Source organism: Maylandia zebra, linkage group LG7 (assembly GCF_041146795.1).
Source record: "Maylandia zebra isolate NMK-2024a linkage group LG7, Mzebra_GT3a, whole genome shotgun sequence".
NCBI classification, from domain to species: Eukaryota; Metazoa; Chordata; class Actinopteri; order Cichliformes; family Cichlidae; genus Maylandia; species Maylandia zebra.
The window spans coordinates 21,126,410-21,133,377 of record NC_135173.1 but is presented as its reverse complement, the minus strand read 5'-3'; the positions used below and the strand labels follow the sequence as shown (position 1 = coordinate 21,133,377).

Genomic DNA, 6,968 nt, shown 5'->3' with positions numbered 1-6,968 from the left:
CAGGTTTTCACGGCCTTCCTGGTCACTTGATGCAGAAATCCTGTCAGTAAATAATTAAGAATTAAAAAGCTTCACATTTCAATAAAGGTCTCTCTATTTTACTGTGCTTTACACATTTTTGACTAATTATAATTTGATGAACTGGATGTCATTAACTGGTGACATAGATTTTTTTTTTATACCACGAGTGGGTAAAAGGGCAGAGTGGTAAGTTATCTTTCTCTGAAAATGTATAAACTGACAATGTTTCACTCACGTGCAACTCCAAAAAATACTACAGCAGATGTGCATTTAGTTGGATCAGATTTTCAAACCTAGAAATGTCCCAGGGCCAGACATTTGAAGCAGCCTGTAAGCAACAAGTAATTATAAACTTCAAACCCATATGAAGGAACTAATGAAAAAAGTCATATTTATTCATTGCTTCACTTTTAAACTTGATCACATCTGAAAGCATGCACAAGAATAAGTGCATAAAAATAACTGAACTGAATCTGAAGTTGCAGTAATAGTTTAAAAACATCAAAGTCATGACTGAGTTCATTGTAACTGACTCTGACCAAGGAGAAATGAAGACATTTCAGCAGTTCAGAATATCTTGAGCAACAATTAGGTGATTACTAAAGTCATTATGTTTCACCATCTCAGGAACACAAAGTCAAAATGACAATAAAGGTTGTTTCTCAAATTGTAACTGGCATGGCTGTTAGTAGAAAAGGTTTAGTGACTGGCAGTGCTTTAACTATTGTAGGTCAGGTTTTCACGGCCTTTCTGTCCCTCCCCCCCCCCCCCCCCCCCCTTTCCACCCAGCCCTCAAAAGCTTTAAAAGCCACAACTGGTAGTGGCTCTGTTGTTCTTGTTCACACCTCTCTCCTCTCCACATTGCAGCTGAGCTGAGAACAGTTTGAAATATGCATCCTCAAGTTTACCCGACTGAAGACGTGCCATTGCAGGGTGTGAATTATGGTGGATTCCCTGGTCAGCCTGGAGTGGTCCAGCAGACTGCTGTGAACATCAACACAGATGTACCAGTCATCATTGAATACCCGCAAGACCATATCATCTGGTCGCTGCTCTGCTTTGCCTACTCAAATCCTTTTTGCCTTGGACTTGTAGCTCTCATTTATTCCATCAAGGTGAGTTTATTGTGACACATTTTCATTTCTTAGAAATAGCTTTTTTATGTGCTTGCTCTATGTGATAAGAGAAGATAAAGTTATCCAATATTTTGGGAAATGGATTTGATACAGAAGCCAGAAAGTTAAAGACAACCAACAATAAAAGAATATATAAACAAAAACAAATATATGTTTTCAATAAAATTACATGCAATATGATAAAAATGTTAAAAACGGAAAAGAAAGGAGTTCAATTAAATGAAATAAGAGTATCAATACATTTTTATTTTGTATACATAATGTGAAACAAAACAAATTGAGATAAAATTTAATAGAACATTATGTAAAACATTGAAAATGATACAGGACATAACACAGGAAGATAAAATGAATGAAGAGAGATTGAGATGGAAAAATTGTAATACAATGCAGTAAAAGAACAACAAAAGGAGTGTAATATTCTGGCTTCATAAAATTAACCAGCTCAACTGAAATAAAGGAAAACTGAAATTAAACTTTTACTTAAATTTTACTGAAATTAAAGTCTTACTAAAACGCAATACAGAAAATATCAGACTGAGACAATAAAGGACTAAATAAACTATAAACACAAAACTGATTTATGGTAACTTCAAACAATATAAGCTACCCTCTTTTACATTTTGAAAATTAAAAAAAAAAAATCAGTGCTCACAAACCAGAATCTTGTTATTTTCAGGGACTATTAGAGGATTTATTAGAGGACAATAAAGTTGAATTCTACTCTGTTCTATTCTATTATACATGACATCTGATGTTTTGAGTTGTGAAAATGTGCTTGAATCCATTTTTCAAAGTTGAGAAAAGTATATTTTCATCCTTGCAGGCCAGAGACAGGAAGGTGGCTGGAGATGTGGACGGTACACGGCATTATGGCTCCACTGCTCGCGGTATCAACATTGCAGCCACAATCATAGCTGCCATTGGGTTCTTCAGTTTCATTATTACAATCAGTGTAATTATGGCTCAAGCACCTTCCTATTACAACTATCGATATTAATCACATTTAAGCATTTTCTCCTGTTGTGATTAGGTCCCATTTGTGTTTTTCTGCTTAAAATAAATTTTGCAACCTTCTAGAACTTTTAATAGCATGATCTGAGGGGAAAAAAAGCCATTTTACAAAAGTATTAAATTGAAGTCTTCTCTATTTCTTTACTGAAAAGTTGTATTTTGAGACTTTGTTACTTGATGCAGAAATCTTGTCAGTAAATAATTAAGAATTAAAAGCCTCCCATTTCAATAAATATCTCTCTATTTTACTGTGCTTTACACATTTTTGACTAATTATAATTGGACGAACTGGATGTCATCAATTGGTGACAGATTTTTTTATACCACGAGTGGGTAAAAGGGCAGAGTGGTGAGTTTTCCTGCTCTGAAAATTTATAAACTGACAATGTTTCAGTTGTGTGCAACTCCAGAAAATACTACAGCAGATATGCATTTAGTTGGATCAGATTTTCAAACCTAGAAATGTTCCTGGGCCAGACATTTGAAGCAGCCTGTAAGCAACAAGTAATTATAAACTTCAAACCAATATAAAAGAACTAATGAAAAAAAAATCATATTTATTCATTGCTTCACTTTTAAACTTGATCACATCTGAAAGCATGCACAAGAGTAAGTGCATAAAAATAACAAATGAGTTGTAACTAAACAGAATCTGAAGTAGCAGTAATAGTTAAAAACAGTGAAAAACATTTTGCCCATATCTGACATCTGAATGTGCACAACATTAATGATTCAATCATATCAAAGCCATCACTGCAGAAACTCATTGCATTATACCCTGATGGAACATAATTTTACCTGTAAGTCAGGCATGGCCTGATACACATCCAGTAATGTTAATATTTAGGCTACAGTTACCCTGTTTACATTAGTCAGAAAAGTTATTTATCCATTTTGTTGTTCTGTGCATTGAATGGGAGCTGATTTTTATTGAGTTCAAATGTGAAAAGCCTGAATCACATCTGTATGTTGATCCAAACACAATGAGCATGACTGCAACTTTGATAAGGGTTTGATAAAAAGTTTGATAAACTTTGCAGCTCCTGTGCTGTGGCTACAGATGACTGCATGACAGCAAGTTCTAGTAGGTTGTGTTACACCCCAGCCCAGGGGAAACTGGTGTGCAACACAAGGAAAATCTTAAAAAAAAAAAAAAAGAAGAAAAAAAAAAAAGGAAAATGTCCCCACACTCCTTGCTCTCAAGGAAGAAAAACCAAAAACTGCCACAGATTTACAATATCCAGTCAGTTTATTAAGTCCCAAAAGGTAACAGGCATCAGGGTGAGCGTGGCCAAAACAATAAACAAAACTCTCTAGATATGAAATGCAACTGGCTTACCTACACTGAAAAACCCCAAAAGTAAATACAGGTCTCTTACCTGCCTTCCTAACCAAAAACAGGAGAAAACTTTCCAAAAGAAAATGGCTTCTCACCCCTACAGCTACCGAGTAAAAGTATTTACAACTATTTAACAACTATTTACAACAAAACTACTTACAACACAGATTCATACGCAGCCACATGCACAGTTTGTTGGGAACAGGAAGTAAGCGGGGGGGGGCATGCCAGTTCAGAAGGATCCTCATTTATAGACGGCCTCTCCCAGTCCTCCACCAATGGTCAGCCTCCACCTGGAACTCACATAACATCAACAACACAGGACACAAACTATGCCACCCTCGGGGGCCCGTTCTTCGTACGTCGCTCACTACATCCAAGATCAAATGACACATCCAAGACCAAACCATCGCGCTAACCGTGAGCTCGCTAATCCGGTTCCCCGAACACACCTGTTGTTGACGATTAGTACAGCTGGACGCAGTAATGTGACATCACTGGGTGTCGTAAAAGGGGCTACGCATCGATAGTAGAAACATTGATCGGCAACCCGCTGATTGGTCGGCGAAAATGTCAAAGGGGCGCGCTCGGTATTTTCCGGCAGCAGAGCAAGAACTCTTGATTGAGGGATTTCAGGAGTTTCAGAGTTTAATTAAAACGCAAGGGAACACTGCAAAGGCTGCAAAAGCAAGGAGAGAGGGCTGGCAGAAAGTTGCTGACAAATCAAACTCGTAAGTAATTTAATAATAACAATAATAATGGAGTGGGTTTATATAGCGCTTTTCAAGGCACCCAAAGCGCATGACAATACCACTATTCAGTCACTTTATTATTTATTTATAGATTTATTATATTACACTATATTATCCAATATTATATTACATTATATTATATTGTTATATTATATCCCCTTTCACATTAGAGCCACAACAGGACCCACTAGAACATGGGAACAAGTAAAAGTGAAATATAAGAATATTCTACAGAATGGTAATATTTATCACTTATATTGCTTTTCGTCTCTTGGAAAGAGACCCTGAAATAATCTGTTTGTTTGTTCATAACAGCAACCAAGAAAAGGGCAGAGCAAAAAAAAGACAGGTGGTGGTCCTGCACCCCCTCGTCAACAAGTTGGTTAAGTAAATAATACCCTCACGGGAATATCGATATCTCTCAATGAGCACACTGTCGCGCTGAGCTAAAGGATCCTGTCTATCCCGCAATATACGCTGAATTCTGAGGACTCTCCTTATCAATCTTGCACCTTCTGCAATGGGTGGCTCGCGTAAACGGACAGGACATGGCTGCGACAGACTTCCCAAATCCACCTTCGCTTTTATAGCCGTGGTCTCTCATCTTGATTACACGAAGTAATTTACAATTGCTACTCTGAAATATGAATTACATTTGTAATAATCACATACATGTAATAGGATGTTAATAGTACATTTCCCTTTTTTAGGAAATGACCTGTATGTATCTGTGTGGAATCAATGAAAGAATCAAATACTGCATTATCTTTAGTTACATTGATAATATTTATTTATGGTAAAACAGTGGTGGAATATCGCTGTTGCTTTCATATAAATGAAGCGGACATACCTGCGTGGCCGCGATCTAATCCTGTTTACATAAAGTAAACCTGCTCCCGAGCAGGTTTACGCTTACGGCTCTGTTGCTATGACAGCAAGTCCCGGATGAGCTTCGGGGAACCGAACGATCGAAGATCACGCGAAATCGTCAACAATCTAATCCAGCTAACTTACTTAGCGAGGTACGAAGAACAGGCCCCTGGTGTGGCAGACAAAAACACAGTGCAAAACATCCATAACACTGAATCATATCAGTTGTGAACTTTTTCTCCCTCACCTTCATTGGCTGTGCAAGTCCATCTCCTTAACCACAAACACTATTTTCAAATGTTTGAATATATCACTCAGAAAGTAGACATTGACTGTGGAGCTGTATTTGTTTTTTGGGGTTTTTTTGCCTGCTGTTGAGCAGGAACATTGTGATCTCCTCTATAAGATCATAAAAACACTGAAGAGTGCAGCCTTTATATGGACTGTTGTGTAATGTGGAGTAAAGCGAGACTGAAGTCCCCCTGACTGCCTCTTGCCATCACAGCTGAGGGAAAAAAGACTTGAAAATCAATCTTATGTTTTAAAAATGTATTGAAAATGGTCAGAATGATAAAACACAGCTTATCCCTATCTGCTAGTAAGGATTAGGTATATGTCTGATAAATATGTTCGCAGAGAGATCTGAATAGTGAAAATGTCTATTCAGTCTATTTTAGTTTTCCTGTGTAGACATGATCCACCATTGACTTTTTAATTCATGTCTGAGTCTGAGAAGATAAGAACTGTGTTGCCAACCTGTCATTCTACTTTTGGGCAAGAAAAATAGTGTTAAATGTTGTAAAGGCTAAACACAGAATTATGAATTGTGTTTTCTTTTGCTCTCTGTTGCGTCGTACCCTGTACATGCTGTGTGTTTGTCATGTTCTAGTGTTTTAGTGTTCCAGCTCCTCTGTTCAGAGTTTTTGTTCAGTTTTTTTTTTCTGAGTTTTATTTTGATCTCCCTGTTTGAGTCCTGGGCCCTATTTCAGGAAGCCGGTTTAGTGCAAACTCTGAGTAACTATACCCTGAGTTAACGAAAACTCTGGGTTTTCAGTTTCACAAAGTGAGTTTAGATTAATCCTGAGTGAGTTACTATGACGACACACTCCGTGAAGCTTTACTTCAACTAACCCTGACGTTCTCCGCCTCTGTGTCGGAAACCTGACTGTAGGAAGTGTCAGACATGGCATGCCCCTTCCTTGAAGAGCCAGTAGATGTTGAAGCCCAAATTCTCCGCAGAGCTCTCCGCCGGGAGAGAGTAATTAGAGCGCATTTTATCATTTCCTGATGATTTCCTGTGTGAACCTTACTGTTTTTCAGCACAATCTATAATTTATTTGAAGAACATCCTCAGGCCCAATATTGCTCATGTGACACATTGCGGACATTCTCTCAGTTCTGTACATATTATTTGTATTGCACTTTGGTTTTCTGCAAACGGGAGCTTTCTGTATAATATTGGTGACGCTGAGCACGTTTCCAAGGCTACCATCTGTCGGACAGTCAGGAATGGTACAGTTGCACTGAAACGTCTCCTGCACTCTTCTGTGGTGTTCCCCGGTCATAGACCCACAAGATTTATCAAAGAGGGATTCCACAAAATTGCAGGTATCAGGATGAACAAAACTCAATTCATGATGTGGTGACACTTGTGAACTACTACTTAAATTTTACATTTATTTTCAGGGTTCCCAGGCGTAATTGGCTGTACAGATGGCACTCACATTCCAATCATTGCTCCTTCAGGAAATGAAGGAGACTATGTGAACAGGAAGTCTTTCCACAGCATTAATGTACAGGTACATAGTTCCCTGTAGCATTTCAAGCTAACAAATT

At 37.9% G+C, this 6,968-nt stretch overlaps 1 non-coding gene across 1 annotated transcript; it reads left to right on the top strand.

The window, feature by feature from the left end:
* Nucleotides 1–806: 806 nt before the first annotated feature.
* LOC101466544 (uncharacterized) lies at nucleotides 807–2,419 on the top strand. Its single transcript, XR_013099373.1, has 2 exons — nucleotides 807–1,136; nucleotides 1,984–2,419. It is a non-coding gene; the product is annotated as an uncharacterized LOC101466544 (transcript).
* Nucleotides 2,420–6,968: the final 4,549 nt, after the last annotated feature.